Source organism: Festucalex cinctus, chromosome 19, assembly GCF_051991245.1.
Source record: "Festucalex cinctus isolate MCC-2025b chromosome 19, RoL_Fcin_1.0, whole genome shotgun sequence".
NCBI classification, from domain to species: domain Eukaryota; kingdom Metazoa; phylum Chordata; class Actinopteri; order Syngnathiformes; family Syngnathidae; genus Festucalex; species Festucalex cinctus.
In genome coordinates this window covers 17789282-17806917 of record NC_135429.1, presented here as the reverse complement: position 1 = coordinate 17806917, position 17636 = coordinate 17789282, and the positions used below count along the sequence as shown (strand labels likewise).

Below are 17636 nucleotides of genomic sequence, written 5' to 3'. Positions count from 1 at the left end.
AGTGACAGTTTTCCCTCTACGCCTGTCCAGGTAGCAAGCACAGAGTCCTTTCCTCGTTAGTATAGTGGATAGTATCTCTGCCTGTCACGCGCAAGACTGTGGTTAGATTCCCTGAAGGCGAGGTGAGTGCAGGTGCAATTCAATTTTTGGATACTCAGTTTTCATTGCAAATACAAAGAAAATTACCCTGTTTCCCACCCTGTTTCGAGTTGGGAACCTTTCGCGTGTGAGCCGAATGTGATAACCACTACACCATGGAAACAGACACTGGCGTTTATCCTGTTGGCAGGATTGGCAAACAGCATAGCTGTCTGGCATTCACAAGTTTAGTGACAGTTTTACCTCTACGCCTGTCCAGGTCGCAAGCACAGAATCCTTTCCTCGTTAGTATAGTGGATAGTATCTCCTCCTGTCACGCGGAAGACTGGGGTTCGATTCCCCAACGGGGAGGTGGTGCCTGTGTGTTTTGCTTTTTGGATACTCAGTTTTCATTGCAAATACAAAGAAAATTACCCTGTTTCCCACCCTGTTTCGAGTTGGGAAACTTCCGCGTGTGAGCCGAATGTGATAACCACTACACCATGGAAACAGACGCTGGCGTTTATCCTGTTGGCAGGATTGGCAAACAGCATAGCTGTCTGGCATTCACGTTTAGTGACAGTTTTACCTCTACGCCTGTCCAGGTCTCAAGCACAGAATCCTTTCCTCGTTAGTATAGTGGATAGTATCTCCTCCTGTCACGCGGAAGACTGGGGTTCGATTCCCCAACGGGGAGGTGGTCCCTGTGTGTTTTGCTTTTTGGATACTCAGTTTTCATTGCAAATACAAAGAAAATTACCCTGTTTCCCACCCTGTTTCGAGTTGGGAACCTTTCGCGTGTGAGCCGAATGTGATAACCACTACACCATGGAAACAGACACTGGCGTTTATCCTGTTGGCAGGATTGGCAAACAGCATAGCTGTCTGGCATTCCCGATTTTAGTGACAGTTTTCCCTCTACGCCTGTCCAGGTAGCAAGCACAGAGTCCTTTCCTCGTTAGTATAGTGGATAGTATCTCCTCCTGTCACGCGGAAGACTGGGGTTCGATTCCCCAACGGGGAGGTGGTGCCTGTGTGTTTTGCTTTTTGGATACTCAGTTTTCATTGCAAATACAAAGAAAATTACCCTGTTTCCCAACCTGTTTCGAGTTGGGAACCTTCCGCGTGTGAGCCGAATGTGATAACCACTACACCATGGAAACAGACGTTGGCGTTTATCCTGTTGGCAGGATTGGCAAACAGCATAGCTGTCTGGCATTCCCGATTTTAGTGACAGTTTTCCCTCTACGCCTGTCCAGGTAGCAAGCACAGAGTCCTTTCCTCGTTAGTATAGTGGATAGTATCTCCGCCTGTCACGCGGAAGACTGGGGTTCGATTCCCCAACGGGGAGGTGGTGCCTGTGTGTTTTGCTTTTTGGATACTCAGTTTTCATTGCAAATTCAAAGAAAATTTCCAAGTTTCCACCCGGTTTCGAGCTGGGGACCTTTCGCGTGTTAGGCGAATGTGATAACCACTACACCATGGAAACAGACACTGGCGTTTACTCTGTTGGCCGGATTGGCAAACAGCATAGCTGTCTGGCATTCCCGATTTTAGTGACAGTTTTCCCTCTACGCCTGTCCAGGTAGCAAGCACAGAGTCCTTTCCTCGTTAGTATAGTGGATAGTATCTCTGCCTGTCACGCGCAAGACTGTGGTTAGATTCCCTGAAGGGGAGGTGAGTGCAGGTGCAATTCAGTTTTTGGATACTCAGTTTTCATTGCAAATACAAAGAAAATTACCCTGTTTCCCACCCGGTTTCGAGTTGGGAACCTTCCGCGTGTGAGCCGAATGTGATAACCACTACACCATGGAAACAGACGCTGGTGTTTATCCTGTTGGCAGGATTGGAAAACAGCATAGCTGTCTGGCATTCCCTATTTTAGTGACAGTTTTCCTTCTATGCCTGTCCAGGTAGCAAACACAGAGTCCTTTCCTCGTTAGTATAGTGGATAGTATCTCCTCCTGTCACGCGGAAGACTGGGGTTCGATTCCCCAACGGGGAGGTGGTGCCTGTGTGTTTTGCTTTTTGGATACTCAGTTTTCATTGCAAATACAAAGAAAATTACCCTGTTTCCCACCCTGTTTCGAGTTGGGAACCTTCCGCGTGTGAGCCGAATGTGATAACCACTACACCATGGAAACAGACGCTGGTGTTTATCCTGTTGGCAGGATTGGAAAACAGCATAGCTGTCTGGCATTCCCTATTTTAGTGACAGTTTTCCTTCTATGCCTGTCCAGGTAGCAAACACAGAGTCCTTTCCTCGTTAGTATTGTGGATAGTATCTTCTCCTGTCACGCGGAAGACTGGGGTGAGATGCCCCAACGGGCACTTGGTACCTGTGCTATTGTATTTTTGGATACTCAGTTTTCATTGCAAATTCAAAGAATGTTGCCAAGTTTCCACCCGGTTTCGAGCTGGGGACCTTTCGCGTGTGAGGCGAATGTGATAACCACTACACCATGGAAACAGACACTGGCGTTTATCCTGTTGGCAGGATTGGCAAACAGCATAGCTGTCTTGCATTCCCGATTTTAGTGACAGTTTTCCCTCTACGCCTGTCCAGGTAGCAAGCACAGAGTGCTTTCCTCGTTAGTATAGTGGATAGTATCTCCGCCTGTCACGCGGAAGACTGGGGTTCGATTCCCCAACGGGGAGGTGGTGCCTGTGTGTTTTGCTTTTTGGATACTCAGTTTTCATTGCAAATACAAAGAAAATTACCCTGTTTCCCACCCTTTTTCGAGTTGGGAACCTTCCGCGTGTGAGCCGAATGTGATAACCACTACACCATGGAAACAGACGCTGGTGTTTATCCTGTTGGCAGGATTGGAAAACAGCATAGCTGTCTGGCATTCCCTATTTTAGTGACAGTTTTCCTTCTATGCCTGTCCAGGTAGCAAACACAGAGTCCTTTCCTCATTAGTATAGTGGATAGTATCTCCGCCTGTCACGCGGAAGACTGGGGTTCGATTCCCAAACGGGGAGGTGGTGCCTGTGTGTTTTGCTTTTTGGACACTCAGTTTTCATTGCAAATACAAAGAAAATTACCCTGTTTCCCACCCTGTTTCGAGTTGGGAACCTTTCGCGTGTGAGCCGAATGTGATAACCACTACACCATGGAAACAGACACTGGCGTTTATCCTGTTGGCAGGATTGGCAAACCGCATAGCTGTCTGGCATTAAGTTTAGTGACAATTTTACCTCTAAGCCTGTCCAGGTCGCAAGCACAGAATCCTTTCGGCGTTAGTATAGTGGATAGTATCTCCTCCTGTCACGCGGAAGACTGGGGTTCGATTCCCCAACGGGGAGGTGGTGCCTGTGTGTTTTGCTTTTTGGATACTCAGTTATCATTGCAAATACAAAGAAAATTACCCTGTTTCCCACCCTTTTTCGAGTTGGGAACCTTCCGCGTGTGAGCCGAATGTGATAACCACTACACCATGGAAACAGACGCTGGTGTTTATCCTGTTGGCAGGATTGGAAAACAGCATAGCTGTCTGGCATTCCCTATTTTAGTGACAGTTTTCCTTCTATGCCTGTCCAGGTAGCAAACACAGAGTCCTTTCCTCGTTAGTATAGTGGATAGTATCTCCTCCTGTCACGCGGAAGACTGGGGTTCGATTCCCCAACGGGGAGGTGGTGCCTGTGTGTTTTGCTTTTTGGATACTCAGTTTTCATTGCAAATACAAAGAAAATTACCCTGTTTCCCACCCTGTTTCGAGTTGGGAACCTTCCGCGTGTGAGCCGAATGTGATAACCACTACACCATGGAAACAGACGCTGGTGTTTATCCTGTTGGCAGGATTGGAAAACAGCATAGCTGTCTGGCATTCCCTATTTTAGTGACAGTTTTCCTTCTATGCCTGTCCAGGTAGCAAACACAGAGTCCTTTCCTCCTTAGTATTGTGGATAGTATCTTCTCCTGTCACGCGGAAGACTGGGGTGAGATGCCCCAACGGGCACTTGGTACCTGTGCTATTGTATTTTTGGATACTCAGTTTTCATTGCAAATTCAAAGAAAATTGCCAAGTTTCCACCCGGTTTCGAGCTGGGGACCTTTCGCGTGTGAGGCGAATGTGATAACCACTACACCATGGAAACAGACACTGGCGTTTATCCTGTTGGCAGGATTGGCAAACGGCATAGCTGTCTTGCATTCCCGATTTTAGTGACAGTTTTCCCTCTACGCCTGTCCAGGTAGCAAGCACAGAGTCCTTTCCTCGTTAGTATAGTGGATAGTATCTCCGCCTGTCACGCGGAAGACTGGGGTTCGATTCCCCAACGGGGAGGTGGTGCCTGTGTGTTTTGCTTTTTGGATACTCAGTTTTCATTGCAAATTCAAAGAAAATTGCCAAGTTTCCACCCGGGGACCTTTCGCGTGTTAGGCGAATGTGATAACCACTACACCATGGAAATGGACACTGGCGTTTACTCTGTTGGCCGGATTGGCAAACAGCATAGCTGTCTGGCATTCCCGATTTTAGTGACAGTTTTCCCTCTACGCCTGTCCAGGTAGCAAGCACAGAGTCCTTTCCTCGTTAGTATAGTGGATAGTATCTCTGCCTGTCACGCGCAAGACTGTGGTTAGATTCCCTGAAGGCGAGGTGAGTGCAGGTGCAATTCAATTTTTGGATACTCAGTTTTCATTGCAAATACAAAGAAAATTACCCTGTTTCCCACCCTGTTTCGAGTTGGGAACCTTTCGCGTGTGAGCCGAATGTGATAACCACTACACCATGGAAACAGACACTGGCGTTTATCCTGTTGGCAGGATTGGCAAACAGCATCGCTGTCTGGCATTCACAAGTTTAGTGACAGTTTTACCTCTACGCCTGTCCAGGTCGCAAGCACAGAATCCTTTCCTCGTTAGTATAGTGGATAGTATCTCCTCCTGTCACGCGGAAGACTGGGGTTCGATTCCCCAACGGGGAGGTGGTGCCTGTGTGTTTTGCTTTTTGGATACTCAGTTTTCATTGCAAATACAAAGAAAATTACCCTGTTTCCCACCCTGTTTCGAGTTGGGAAACTTCCGCGTGTGAGCCGAATGTGATAACCACTACACCATGGAAACAGACGCTGGCGTTTATCCTGTTGGCAGGATTGGCAAACAGCATAGCTGTCTGGCATTCACGTTTAGTGACAGTTTTACCTCTACGCCTGTCCAGGTCTCAAGCACAGAATCCTTTCCTCGTTAGTATAGTGGATAGTATCTCCTCCTGTCACGCGGAAGACTGGGGTTCGATTCCCCAACGGGGAGGTGGTCCCTGTGTGTTTTGCTTTTTGGATACTCAGTTTTCATTGCAAATACAAAGAAAATTACCCTGTTTCCCACCCTGTTTCGAGTTGGGAACCTTTCGCGTGTGAGCCGAATGTGATAACCACTACACCATGGAAACAGACACTGGCGTTTATCCTGTTGGCAGGATTGGCAAACAGCATAGCTGTCTGGCATTCCCGATTTTAGTGACAGTTTTCCCTCTACGCCTGTCCAGGTAGCAAGCACAGAGTCCTTTCCTCGTTAGTATAGTGGATAGTATCTCCTCCTGTCACGCGGAAGACTGGGGTTCGATTCCCCAACGGGGAGGTGGTGCCTGTGTGTTTTGCTTTTTGGATACTCAGTTTTCATTGCAAATACAAAGAAAATTACCCTGTTTCCCAACCTGTTTCGAGTTGGGAACCTTCCGCGTGTGAGCCGAATGTGATAACCACTACACCATGGAAACAGACGCTGGCGTTTATCCTGTTGGCAGGATTGGCAAACAGCATAGCTGTCTGGCATTCCCGATTTTAGTGACAGTTTTCCCTCTACGCCTGTCCAGGTAGCAAGCACAGAGTCCTTTCCTCGTTAGTATAGTGGATAGTATCTCCGCCTGTCACGCGGAAGACTGGGGTTCGATTCCCCAACGGGGAGGTGGTGCCTGTGTGTTTTGCTTTTTGGATACTCAGTTTTCATTGCAAATTCAAAGAAAATTTCCAAGTTTCCACCCGGTTTCGAGCTGGGGACCTTTCGCGTGTTAGGCGAATGTGATAACCACTACACCATGGAAACAGACACTGGCGTTTACTCTGTTGGCCGGATTGGCAAACAGCATAGCTGTCTGGCATTCCCGATTTTAGTGACAGTTTTCCCTCTACGCCTGTCCAGGTAGCAAGCACAGAGTCCTTTCCTCGTTAGTATAGTGGATAGTATCTCTGCCTGTCACGCGCAAGACTGTGGTTAGATTCCCTGAAGGGGAGGTGAGTGCAGGTGCAATTCAGTTTTTGGATACTCAGTTTTCATTGCAAATACAAAGAAAATTACCCTGTTTCCCACCCGGTTTCGAGTTGGGAACCTTCCGCGTGTGAGCCGAATGTGATAACCACTACACCATGGAAACAGACGCTGGTGTTTATCCTGTTGGCAGGATTGGAAAACAGCATAGCTGTCTGGCATTCCCTATTTTAGTGACAGTTTTCCTTCTATGCCTGTCCAGGTAGCAAACACAGAGTCCTTTCCTCGTTAGTATAGTGGATAGTATCTCCTCCTGTCACGCGGAAGACTGGGGTTCGATTCCCCAACGGGGAGGTGGTGCCTGTGTGTTTTGCTTTTTGGATACTCAGTTTTCATTGCAAATACAAAGAAAATTACCCTGTTTCCCACCCTGTTTCGAGTTGGGAACCTTCCGCGTGTGAGCCGAATGTGATAACCACTACACCATGGAAACAGACGCTGGTGTTTATCCTGTTGGCAGGATTGGAAAACAGCATAGCTGTCTGGCATTCCCTATTTTAGTGACAGTTTTCCTTCTATGCCTGTCCAGGTAGCAAACACAGAGTCCTTTCCTCGTTAGTATTGTGGATAGTATCTTCTCCTGTCACGCGGAAGACTGGGGTGAGATGCCCCAACGGGCACTTGGTACCTGTGCTATTGTATTTTTGGATACTCAGTTTTCATTGCAAATTCAAAGAATGTTGCCAAGTTTCCACCCGGTTTCGAGCTGGGGACCTTTCGCGTGTGAGGCGAATGTGATAACCACTACACCATGGAAACAGACACTGGCGTTTATCCTGTTGGCAGGATTGGCAAACAGCATAGCTGTCTTGCATTCCCGATTTTAGTGACAGTTTTCCCTCTACGCCTGTCCAGGTAGCAAGCACAGAGTGCTTTCCTCGTTAGTATAGTGGATAGTATCTCCGCCTGTCACGCGGAAGACTGGGGTTCGATTCCCCAACGGGGAGGTGGTGCCTGTGTGTTTTGCTTTTTGGATACTCAGTTTTCATTGCAAATTCAAAGAAAATTGCCAAGTTTCCACCCGGTTTCGAGCTGGGGACCTTTCGCGTGTTAGGCGAATGTGATAACCACTACACCATGGAAACAGACACTGGAGTTTACTCTGTTGGCAGGATTGGCAAACAGCATAGCTGTCTGGCATTCCCGATTTTAGTGACAGTTTTCCCTCTACGCCTGTCCAGGTCACAAGCACAGAATCCTTTCCTCGTTAGTATAGTGGATAGTATCTCCTCCTGTCACGCGGAAGACTGGGGTTCGATTCCCCAACGGGGAGGTGGTGCCTGTGTGTTTTGCTTTTTGGATACTCAGTTTTCATTGCAAATACAAAGAAAATTACCCTGTTTCCCACCCTGTTTCGAGTTGGGAACCTTCCGCGTGTGAGCCGAATGTGATAACCACTACACCTTGGAAACAGACACTGGCGTTTATCCTGTTGGCAGGATTGGCAAACCGCATAGCTGTCCGGCATTAAGTTTAGTGACAATTTTACCTCTAAGCCTGTCCAGGTCGCAAGCACAGAATCCTTTCGTCGTTAGTATAGTGGATAGTATCTCCTCCTGTCACGCGGAAGACTGGGGTTCGATTCCCCAACGGGGAGGTGGTGCCTGTGTGTTTTGCTTTTTGGATACTCAGTTTTCATTGCAAATACAAAGAAAATTACCCTGTTTCCCACCCTTTTTCGAGTTGGGAACCTTCCGCGTGTGAGCCGAATGTGATAACCACTACACCATGGAAACAGACGCTGGTGTTTATCCTGTTGGCAGGATTGGAAAACAGCATAGCTGTCTGGCATTCCCTATTTTAGTGACAGTTTTCCTTCTATGCCTGTCCAGGTAGCAAACACAGAGTCCTTTCCTCGTTAGTATAGTGGATAGTATCTCCTCCTGTCACGCGGAAGACTGGGGTTCGATTCCCCAACGGGGAGGTGGTGCCTGTGTGTCTTGCTTTTTGGATACTCAGTTTTCATTGCAAATACAAAGAAAATTACCCTGTTTCCCACCCTGTTTCGAGTTGGGAACCTTCCGCGTGTGAGCCGAATGTGATAACCACTACACCATGGAAACAGACGCTGGTGTTTATCCTGTTGGCAGGATTGGAAAACAGCATAGCTGTCTGGCATTCCCTATTTTAGTGACAGTTTTCCTTCTATGCCTGTCCAGGTAGCAAACACAGAGTCCTTTCCTCGTTAGTATTGTGGATAGTATCTTCTCCTGTCACGCGGAAGACTGGGGTGAGATGCCCCAACGGGCACTTGGTACCTGTGCTATTGTATTTTTGGATACTCAGTTTTCATTGCAAATTCAAAGAAAATTGCCAAGTTTCCACCCGGTTTCGAGCTGGGGACCTTTCGCGTGTGAGGCGAATGTGATAACCACTACACCATGGAAACAGACACTGGCGTTTATCCTGTTGGCAGGATTGGCAAACGGCATAGCTGTCTTGCATTCCCGATTTTAGTGACAGTTTTCCCTCTACGCCTGTCCAGGTAGCAAGCACAGAGTCCTTTCCTCGTTAGTATAGTGGATAGTATCTCCGCCTGTCACGCGGAAGACTGGGGTTCGATTCCCCAACGGGGAGGTGGTGCCTGTGTGTTTTGCTTTTTGGATACTCAGTTTTCATTGCAAATTCAAAGAAAATTGCCAAGTTTCCACCCGGTTTCGAGCTGGGGACCTTTCGCGTGTTAGGCGAATGTGATAACCACTACACCATGGAAACGGACACTGGCGTTTACTCTGTTGGCCGGATTGGCAAACAGCATAGCTGTCTGGCATTCCCGATTTTAGTGACAGTTTTCCCTCTACGCCTGTCCAGGTAGCAAGCACAGAGTCCTTTCCTCGTTAGTATAGTGGACAGTATCTCTGCCTGTCACGCGCAAGACTGTGGTTAGATTCCCTGAAGGCGAGGTGAGTGCAGGTGCAATTCAATTTTTGGATACTCAGTTTTCATTGCAAATACAAAGAAAATTACCCTGTTTCCCACCCTGTTTCGAGTTGGGAACCTTTCGCGTGTGAGCCGAATGTGATAACCACTACACCATGGAAACAGACACTGGCGTTTATCCTGTTGGCAGGATTGGCAAACAGCATAGCTGTCTGGCATTCACAAGTTTAGTGACAGTTTTACCTCTACGCCTGTCCAGGTCGCAAGCACAGAATCCTTTCCTCGTTAGTATAGTGGATAGTATCTCCTCCTGTCACGCGGAAGACTGGGGTTCGATTCCCCAACGGGGAGGTGGTGCCTGTGTGTTTTGCTTTTTGGATACTCAGTTTTCATTGCAAATACAAAGAAAATTACCCTGTTTCCCACCCTGTTTCGAGTTGGGAAACTTCCGCGTGTGAGCCGAATGTGATAACCACTACACCATGGAAACAGACGCTGGCGTTTATCCTGTTGGCAGGATTGGCAAACAGCATAGCTGTCTGGCATTCACGTTTAGTGACAGTTTTACCTCTACGCCTGTCCAGGTCTCAAGCACAGAATCCTTTCCTCGTTAGTATAGTGGATAGTATCTCCTCCTGTCACGCGGAAGACTGGGGTTCGATTCCCCAACGGGGAGGTGGTCCCTGTGTGTTTTGCTTTTTGGATACTCAGTTTTCATTGCAAATACAAAGAAAATTACCCTGTTTCCCACCCTGTTTCGAGTTGGGAACCTTTCGCGTGTGAGCCGAATGTGATAACCACTACACCATGGAAACAGACACTGGCGTTTATCCTGTTGGCAGGATTGGCAAACAGCATAGCTGTCTGGCATTCCCGATTTTAGTGACAGTTTTCCCTCTACGCCTGTCCAGGTAGCAAGCACAGAGTCCTTTCCTCGTTAGTATAGTGGATAGTATCTCCTCCTGTCACGCGGAAGACTGGGGTTCGATTCCCCAACGGGGAGGTGGTGCCTGTGTGTTTTGCTTTTTGGATACTCAGTTTTCATTGCAAATACAAAGAAAATTACCCTGTTTCCCAACCTGTTTCGAGTTGGGAACCTTCCGCGTGTGAGCCGAATGTGATAACCACTACACCATGGAAACAGACGCTGGCGTTTATCCTGTTGGCAGGATTGGCAAACAGCATAGCTGTCTGGCATTCCCGATTTTAGTGACAGTTTTCCCTCTACGCCTGTCCAGGTAGCAAGCACAGAGTCCTTTCCTCGTTAGTATAGTGGATAGTATCTCCGCCTGTCACGCGGAAGACTGGGGTTCGATTCCCCAACGGGGAGGTGGTGCCTGTGTGTTTTGCTTTTTGGATACTCAGTTTTCATTGCAAATTCAAAGAAAATTTCCAAGTTTCCACCCGGTTTCGAGCTGGGGACCTTTCGCGTGTTAGGCGAATGTGATAACCACTACACCATGGAAACAGACACTGGCGTTTACTCTGTTGGCCGGATTGGCAAACAGCATAGCTGTCTGGCATTCCCGATTTTAGTGACAGTTTTCCCTCTACGCCTGTCCAGGTAGCAAGCACAGAGTCCTTTCCTCGTTAGTATAGTGGATAGTATCTCTGCCTGTCACGCGCAAGACTGTGGTTAGATTCCCTGAAGGGGAGGTGAGTGCAGGTGCAATTCAGTTTTTGGATACTCAGTTTTCATTGCAAATACAAAGAAAATTACCCTGTTTCCCACCCGGTTTCGAGTTGGGAACCTTCCGCGTGTGAGCCGAATGTGATAACCACTACACCATGGAAACAGACGCTGGTGTTTATCCTGTTGGCAGGATTGGAAAACAGCATAGCTGTCTGGCATTCCCTATTTTAGTGACAGTTTTCCTTCTATGCCTGTCCATGTAGCAAACACAGAGTCCTTTCCTCGTTAGTATAGTGGATAGTATCTCCTCCTGTCACGCGGAAGACTGGGGTTCGATTCCCCAACGGGGAGGTGGTGCCTGTGTGTTTTGCTTTTTGGATACTCAGTTTTCATTGCAAATACAAAGAAAATTACCCTGTTTCCCACCCTGTTTCGAGTTGGGAACCTTCCGCGTGTGAGCCGAATGTGATAACCACTACACCATGGAAACAGACGCTGGTGTTTATCCTGTTGGCAGGATTGGAAAACAGCATAGCTGTCTGGCATTCCCTATTTTAGTGACAGTTTTCCTTCTATGCCTGTCCAGGTAGCAAACACAGAGTCCTTTCCTCGTTAGTATTGTGGATAGTATCTTCTCCTGTCACGCGGAAGACTGGGGTGAGATGCCCCAACGGGCACTTGGTACCTGTGCTATTGTATTTTTGGATACTCAGTTTTCATTGCAAATTCAAAGAATGTTGCCAAGTTTCCACCCGGTTTCGAGCTGGGGACCTTTCGCGTGTGAGGCGAATGTGATAACCACTACACCATGGAAACAGACACTGGCGTTTATCCTGTTGGCAGGATTGGCAAACAGCATAGCTGTCTTGCATTCCCGATTTTAGTGACAGTTTTCCCTCTACGCCTGTCCAGGTAGCAAGCACAGAGTGCTTTCCTCGTTAGTATAGTGGATAGTATCTCCGCCTGTCACGCGGAAGACTGGGGTTCGATTCCCCAACGGGGAGGTGGTGCCTGTGTGTTTTGCTTTTTGGATACTCAGTTTTCATTGCAAATACAAAGAAAATTACCCTGTTTCCCACCCTTTTTCGAGTTGGGAACCTTCCGCGTGTGAGCCGAATGTGATAACCACTACACCATGGAAACAGACGCTGGTGTTTATCCTGTTGGCAGGATTGGAAAACAGCATAGCTGTCTGGCATTCCCTATTTTAGTGACAGTTTTCCTTCTATGCCTGTCCAGGTAGCAAACACAGAGTCCTTTCCTCATTAGTATAGTGGATAGTATCTCCGCCTGTCACGCGGAAGACTGGGGTTCGATTCCCAAACGGGGAGGTGGTGCCTGTGTGTTTTGCTTTTTGGACACTCAGTTTTCATTGCAAATACAAAGAAAATTACCCTGTTTCCCACCCTGTTTCGAGTTGGGAACCTTTCGCGTGTGAGCCGAATGTGATAACCACTACACCATGGAAACAGACACTGGCGTTTATCCTGTTGGCAGGATTGGCAAACCGCATAGCTGTCTGGCATTAAGTTTAGTGACAATTTTACCTCTAAGCCTGTCCAGGTCGCAAGCACAGAATCCTTTCGTCGTTAGTATAGTGGATAGTATCTCCTCCTGTCACGCGGAAGACTGGGGTTCGATTCCCCAACGGGGAGGTGGTGCCTGTGTGTTTTGCTTTTTGGATACTCAGTTTTCATTGCAAATACAAAGAAAATTACCCTGTTTCCCACCCTTTTTCGAGTTGGGAACCTTCCGCGTGTGAGCCGAATGTGATAACCACTACACCATGGAAACAGACGCTGGTGTTTATCCTGTTGGCAGGATTGGAAAACAGCATAGCTGTCTGGCATTCCCTATTTTAGTGACAGTTTTCCTTCTATGCCTGTCCAGGTAGCAAACACAGAGTCCTTTCCTCGTTAGTATAGTGGATAGTATCTCCTCCTGTCACGCGGAAGACTGGGGTTCGATTCCCCAACGGGGAGGTGGTGCCTGTGTGTTTTGCTTTTTGGATACTCAGTTTTCATTGCAAATACAAAGAAAATTACCCTGTTTCCCACCCTGTTTCGAGTTGGGAACCTTCCGCGTGTGAGCCGAATGTGATAACCACTACACCATGGAAACAGACGCTGGTGTTTATCCTGTTGGCAGGATTGGAAAACAGCATAGCTGTCTGGCATTCCCTATTTTAGTGACAGTTTTCCTTCTATGCCTGTCCAGGTAGCAAACACAGAGTCCTTTCCTCCTTAGTATTGTGGATAGTATCTTCTCCTGTCACGCGGAAGACTGGGGTGAGATGCCCCAACGGGCACTTGGTACCTGTGCTATTGTATTTTTGGATACTCAGTTTTCATTGCAAATTCAAAGAAAATTGCCAAGTTTCCACCCGGTTTCGAGCTGGGGACCTTTCGCGTGTGAGGCGAATGTGATAACCACTACACCATGGAAACAGACACTGGCGTTTATCCTGTTGGCAGGATTGGCAAACGGCATAGCTGTCTTGCATTCCCGATTTTAGTGACAGTTTTCCCTCTACGCCTGTCCAGGTAGCAAGCACAGAGTCCTTTCCTCGTTAGTATAGTGGATAGTATCTCCGCCTGTCACGCGGAAGACTGGGGTTCGATTCCCCAACGGGGAGGTGGTGCCTGTGTGTTTTGCTTTTTGGATACTCAGTTTTCATTGCAAATTCAAAGAAAATTGCCAAGTTTCCACCCGGGGACCTTTCGCGTGTTAGGCGAATGTGATAACCACTACACCATGGAAATGGACACTGGCGTTTACTCTGTTGGCCGGATTGGCAAACAGCATAGCTGTCTGGCATTCCCGATTTTAGTGACAGTTTTCCCTCTACGCCTGTCCAGGTAGCAAGCACAGAGTCCTTTCCTCGTTAGTATAGTGGATAGTATCTCTGCCTGTCACGCGCAAGACTGTGGTTAGATTCCCTGAAGGCGAGGTGAGTGCAGGTGCAATTCAATTTTTGGATACTCAGTTTTCATTGCAAATACAAAGAAAATTACCCTGTTTCCCACCCTGTTTCGAGTTGGGAACCTTTCGCGTGTGAGCCGAATGTGATAACCACTACACCATGGAAACAGACACTGGCGTTTATCCTGTTGGCAGGATTGGCAAACAGCATCGCTGTCTGGCATTCACAAGTTTAGTGACAGTTTTACCTCTACGCCTGTCCAGGTCGCAAGCACAGAATCCTTTCCTCGTTAGTATAGTGGATAGTATCTCCTCCTGTCACGCGGAAGACTGGGGTTCGATTCCCCAACGGGGAGGTGGTGCCTGTGTGTTTTGCTTTTTGGATACTCAGTTTTCATTGCAAATACAAAGAAAATTACCCTGTTTCCCACCCTGTTTCGAGTTGGGAAACTTCCGCGTGTGAGCCGAATGTGATAACCACTACACCATGGAAACAGACGCTGGCGTTTATCCTGTTGGCAGGATTGGCAAACAGCATAGCTGTCTGGCATTCACGTTTAGTGACAGTTTTACCTCTACGCCTGTCCAGGTCTCAAGCACAGAATCCTTTCCTCGTTAGTATAGTGGATAGTATCTCCTCCTGTCACGCGGAAGACTGGGGTTCGATTCCCCAACGGGGAGGTGGTCCCTGTGTGTTTTGCTTTTTGGATACTCAGTTTTCATTGCAAATACAAAGAAAATTACCCTGTTTCCCACCCTGTTTCGAGTTGGGAACCTTTCGCGTGTGAGCCGAATGTGATAACCACTACACCATGGAAACAGACACTGGCGTTTATCCTGTTGGCAGGATTGGCAAACAGCATAGCTGTCTGGCATTCCCGATTTTAGTGACAGTTTTCCCTCTACGCCTGTCCAGGTAGCAAGCACAGAGTCCTTTCCTCGTTAGTATAGTGGATAGTATCTCCTCCTGTCACGCGGAAGACTGGGGTTCGATTCCCCAACGGGGAGGTGGTGCCTGTGTGTTTTGCTTTTTGGATACTCAGTTTTCATTGCAAATACAAAGAAAATTACCCTGTTTCCCAACCTGTTTCGAGTTGGGAACCTTCCGCGTGTGAGCCGAATGTGATAACCACTACACCATGGAAACAGACGCTGGCGTTTATCCTGTTGGCAGGATTGGCAAACAGCATAGCTGTCTGGCATTCCCGATTTTAGTGACAGTTTTCCCTCTACGCCTGTCCAGGTAGCAAGCACAGAGTCCTTTCCTCGTTAGTATAGTGGATAGTATCTCCGCCTGTCACGCGGAAGACTGGGGTTCGATTCCCCAACGGGGAGGTGGTGCCTGTGTGTTTTGCTTTTTGGATACTCAGTTTTCATTGCAAATTCAAAGAAAATTTCCAAGTTTCCACCCGGTTTCGAGCTGGGGACCTTTCGCGTGTTAGGCGAATGTGATAACCACTACACCATGGAAACAGACACTGGCGTTTACTCTGTTGGCCGGATTGGCAAACAGCATAGCTGTCTGGCATTCCCGATTTTAGTGACAGTTTTCCCTCTACGCCTGTCCAGGTAGCAAGCACAGAGTCCTTTCCTCGTTAGTATAGTGGATAGTATCTCTGCCTGTCACGCGCAAGACTGTGGTTAGATTCCCTGAAGGGGAGGTGAGTGCAGGTGCAATTCAGTTTTTGGATACTCAGTTTTCATTGCAAATACAAAGAAAATTACCCTGTTTCCCACCCGGTTTCGAGTTGGGAACCTTCCGCGTGTGAGCCGAATGTGATAACCACTACACCATGGAAACAGACGCTGGTGTTTATCCTGTTGGCAGGATTGGAAAACAGCATAGCTGTCTGGCATTCCCTATTTTAGTGACAGTTTTCCTTCTATGCCTGTCCAGGTAGCAAACACAGAGTCCTTTCCTCGTTAGTATAGTGGATAGTATCTCCTCCTGTCACGCGGAAGACTGGGGTTCGATTCCCCAACGGGGAGGTGGTGCCTGTGTGTTTTGCTTTTTGGATACTCAGTTTTCATTGCAAATACAAAGAAAATTACCCTGTTTCCCACCCTGTTTCGAGTTGGGAACCTTCCGCGTGTGAGCCGAATGTGATAACCACTACACCATGGAAACAGACGCTGGTGTTTATCCTGTTGGCAGGATTGGAAAACAGCATAGCTGTCTGGCATTCCCTATTTTAGTGACAGTTTTCCTTCTATGCCTGTCCAGGTAGCAAACACAGAGTCCTTTCCTCGTTAGTATTGTGGATAGTATCTTCTCCTGTCACGCGGAAGACTGGGGTGAGATGCCCCAACGGGCACTTGGTACCTGTGCTATTGTATTTTTGGATACTCAGTTTTCATTGCAAATTCAAAGAATGTTGCCAAGTTTCCACCCGGTTTCGAGCTGGGGACCTTTCGCGTGTGAGGCGAATGTGATAACCACTACACCATGGAAACAGACACTGGCGTTTATCCTGTTGGCAGGATTGGCAAACAGCATAGCTGTCTTGCATTCCCGATTTTAGTGACAGTTTTCCCTCTACGCCTGTCCAGGTAGCAAGCACAGAGTGCTTTCCTCGTTAGTATAGTGGATAGTATCTCCGCCTGTCACGCGGAAGACTGGGGTTCGATTCCCCAACGGGGAGGTGGTGCCTGTGTGTTTTGCTTTTTGGATACTCAGTTTTCATTGCAAATTCAAAGAAAATTGCCAAGTTTCCACCCGGTTTCGAGCTGGGGACCTTTCGCGTGTTAGGCGAATGTGATAACCACTACACCATGGAAACAGACACTGGCGTTTACTCTGTTGGCAGGATTGGCAAACAGCATAGCTGTCTGGCATTCCCGATTTTAGTGACAGTTTTCCCTCTACGCCTGTCCAGGTCACAAGCACAGAATCCTTTCCTCGTTAGTATAGTGGATAGTATCTCCTCCTGTCACGCGGAAGACTGGGGTTCGATTCCCCAACGGGGAGGTGGTGCCTGTGTGTTTTGCTTTTTGGATACTCAGTTTTCATTGCAAATACAAAGAAAATTACCCTGTTTCCCACCCTGTTTCGAGTTGGGAACCTTCCGCGTGTGAGCCGAATGTGATAACCACTACACCATGGAAACAGACGCTGGCGTTTATCCTGTTGGCAGGATTGGCAAACAGCATAGCTGTCTGGCATTCACAAGTTTAGTGACAGTTTTACCTCTACGCCTGTCCAGGTTGCAAGCACAGAATCCTTTCCTCGTTAGTATAGTGGATAGTATCTCCGCCTGTCACGCGGAAGACTGGGGTTCGATTCCCCAACGGGGAGGTGGTGCCTGTGTGTTTTGCTTTTTGGATACTCAGTTTTCATTGCAAATTCAAAGAAAATTGCCAAGTTTCCACCCGGTTTCGAGCTGGGGACCTTTCACTTGTTAGGCAAATGTGATAACCACTACACCATGGAAACAGACACTGGCGTTTACTCTGTTGGCCGGATTGGCAAACAGCATAGCTGTCTGGCATTCCCGATTTTAGTGACAGTTTTCCCTCTACGCCTGTCCAGGTAGCAAGCACAGAGTCCTTTCCTCGTTAGTATAGTGGATAGTATCTCTGCCTGTCACGCGCAAGACTGTGGTTAGATTCCCTGAAGGGGAGGTGAGTGCAGGTGCAATTCAGTTTTTGGATACTCAGTTTTCATTGCAAATACAAAGAAAATTACCCTGTTTCCCACCCGGTTTCGAGTTGGGAACCTTTCACTTGTGAGGAAAATGTGATAACCACTACACCATGGAAACAGACACTGGCGTTTATCCTGTTGGCAGTATTGGCAAACAGCATAGCTGTCTTGCATTCCCGATTTTAGTGACAGTTTTCCCTCTACGCCTG

General features: G+C 47.8%; 26 non-coding genes across 26 annotated transcripts; 12 read left to right on the top strand and 14 right to left on the bottom strand.

Annotated features, from left to right (window-relative positions):
• The first annotated feature begins 1357 nt into the window (after positions 1 to 1357).
• trnad-guc (transfer RNA aspartic acid (anticodon GUC)) lies at positions 1358 to 1429 on the top strand. Its single transcript has one exon. It is a non-coding gene; the product is annotated as a tRNA-Asp (tRNA).
• A 65-nt stretch (positions 1430 to 1494) lies between these two features.
• trnav-aac (transfer RNA valine (anticodon AAC)) lies at positions 1495 to 1567 on the bottom strand. Its single transcript has one exon. It is a non-coding gene; the product is annotated as a tRNA-Val (tRNA).
• Positions 1568 to 2475: 908 nt separating this feature from the next.
• On the bottom strand, positions 2476 to 2548 carry trnav-cac (transfer RNA valine (anticodon CAC)). Its single transcript has one exon. It is a non-coding gene; the product is annotated as a tRNA-Val (tRNA).
• A 116-nt stretch (positions 2549 to 2664) lies between these two features.
• trnad-guc (transfer RNA aspartic acid (anticodon GUC)) lies at positions 2665 to 2736 on the top strand. The gene has a single exon. It is a non-coding gene; the product is annotated as a tRNA-Asp (tRNA).
• Positions 2737 to 4106: 1370 nt separating this feature from the next.
• Positions 4107 to 4179, bottom strand: trnav-cac (transfer RNA valine (anticodon CAC)). The gene has a single exon. It is a non-coding gene; the product is annotated as a tRNA-Val (tRNA).
• A 116-nt stretch (positions 4180 to 4295) lies between these two features.
• On the top strand, positions 4296 to 4367 carry trnad-guc (transfer RNA aspartic acid (anticodon GUC)). Its single transcript has one exon. It is a non-coding gene; the product is annotated as a tRNA-Asp (tRNA).
• Positions 4368 to 5917: 1550 nt separating this feature from the next.
• trnad-guc (transfer RNA aspartic acid (anticodon GUC)) lies at positions 5918 to 5989 on the top strand. Its single transcript has one exon. It is a non-coding gene; the product is annotated as a tRNA-Asp (tRNA).
• A 65-nt stretch (positions 5990 to 6054) lies between these two features.
• Positions 6055 to 6127, bottom strand: trnav-aac (transfer RNA valine (anticodon AAC)). The gene has a single exon. It is a non-coding gene; the product is annotated as a tRNA-Val (tRNA).
• Positions 6128 to 7035: 908 nt separating this feature from the next.
• Positions 7036 to 7108, bottom strand: trnav-cac (transfer RNA valine (anticodon CAC)). Its single transcript has one exon. It is a non-coding gene; the product is annotated as a tRNA-Val (tRNA).
• Positions 7109 to 7224: 116 nt separating this feature from the next.
• trnad-guc (transfer RNA aspartic acid (anticodon GUC)) lies at positions 7225 to 7296 on the top strand. Its single transcript has one exon. It is a non-coding gene; the product is annotated as a tRNA-Asp (tRNA).
• Positions 7297 to 7361: 65 nt separating this feature from the next.
• trnav-aac (transfer RNA valine (anticodon AAC)) lies at positions 7362 to 7434 on the bottom strand. The gene has a single exon. It is a non-coding gene; the product is annotated as a tRNA-Val (tRNA).
• Positions 7435 to 8665: 1231 nt separating this feature from the next.
• On the bottom strand, positions 8666 to 8738 carry trnav-cac (transfer RNA valine (anticodon CAC)). Its single transcript has one exon. It is a non-coding gene; the product is annotated as a tRNA-Val (tRNA).
• Positions 8739 to 8854: 116 nt separating this feature from the next.
• Positions 8855 to 8926, top strand: trnad-guc (transfer RNA aspartic acid (anticodon GUC)). Its single transcript has one exon. It is a non-coding gene; the product is annotated as a tRNA-Asp (tRNA).
• Positions 8927 to 8991: 65 nt separating this feature from the next.
• trnav-aac (transfer RNA valine (anticodon AAC)) lies at positions 8992 to 9064 on the bottom strand. Its single transcript has one exon. It is a non-coding gene; the product is annotated as a tRNA-Val (tRNA).
• Positions 9065 to 10487: 1423 nt separating this feature from the next.
• trnad-guc (transfer RNA aspartic acid (anticodon GUC)) lies at positions 10488 to 10559 on the top strand. The gene has a single exon. It is a non-coding gene; the product is annotated as a tRNA-Asp (tRNA).
• A 65-nt stretch (positions 10560 to 10624) lies between these two features.
• trnav-aac (transfer RNA valine (anticodon AAC)) lies at positions 10625 to 10697 on the bottom strand. Its single transcript has one exon. It is a non-coding gene; the product is annotated as a tRNA-Val (tRNA).
• Positions 10698 to 11605: 908 nt separating this feature from the next.
• Positions 11606 to 11678, bottom strand: trnav-cac (transfer RNA valine (anticodon CAC)). Its single transcript has one exon. It is a non-coding gene; the product is annotated as a tRNA-Val (tRNA).
• Positions 11679 to 11794: 116 nt separating this feature from the next.
• On the top strand, positions 11795 to 11866 carry trnad-guc (transfer RNA aspartic acid (anticodon GUC)). Its single transcript has one exon. It is a non-coding gene; the product is annotated as a tRNA-Asp (tRNA).
• A 1370-nt stretch (positions 11867 to 13236) lies between these two features.
• trnav-cac (transfer RNA valine (anticodon CAC)) lies at positions 13237 to 13309 on the bottom strand. Its single transcript has one exon. It is a non-coding gene; the product is annotated as a tRNA-Val (tRNA).
• Positions 13310 to 13425: 116 nt separating this feature from the next.
• trnad-guc (transfer RNA aspartic acid (anticodon GUC)) lies at positions 13426 to 13497 on the top strand. Its single transcript has one exon. It is a non-coding gene; the product is annotated as a tRNA-Asp (tRNA).
• Positions 13498 to 15047: 1550 nt separating this feature from the next.
• Positions 15048 to 15119, top strand: trnad-guc (transfer RNA aspartic acid (anticodon GUC)). Its single transcript has one exon. It is a non-coding gene; the product is annotated as a tRNA-Asp (tRNA).
• Positions 15120 to 15184: 65 nt separating this feature from the next.
• Positions 15185 to 15257, bottom strand: trnav-aac (transfer RNA valine (anticodon AAC)). Its single transcript has one exon. It is a non-coding gene; the product is annotated as a tRNA-Val (tRNA).
• A 908-nt stretch (positions 15258 to 16165) lies between these two features.
• Positions 16166 to 16238, bottom strand: trnav-cac (transfer RNA valine (anticodon CAC)). The gene has a single exon. It is a non-coding gene; the product is annotated as a tRNA-Val (tRNA).
• Positions 16239 to 16354: 116 nt separating this feature from the next.
• On the top strand, positions 16355 to 16426 carry trnad-guc (transfer RNA aspartic acid (anticodon GUC)). The gene has a single exon. It is a non-coding gene; the product is annotated as a tRNA-Asp (tRNA).
• Positions 16427 to 16491: 65 nt separating this feature from the next.
• Positions 16492 to 16564, bottom strand: trnav-aac (transfer RNA valine (anticodon AAC)). Its single transcript has one exon. It is a non-coding gene; the product is annotated as a tRNA-Val (tRNA).
• Positions 16565 to 17007: 443 nt separating this feature from the next.
• On the top strand, positions 17008 to 17079 carry trnad-guc (transfer RNA aspartic acid (anticodon GUC)). The gene has a single exon. It is a non-coding gene; the product is annotated as a tRNA-Asp (tRNA).
• The last annotated feature ends 557 nt before the right edge of the window (positions 17080 to 17636 follow it).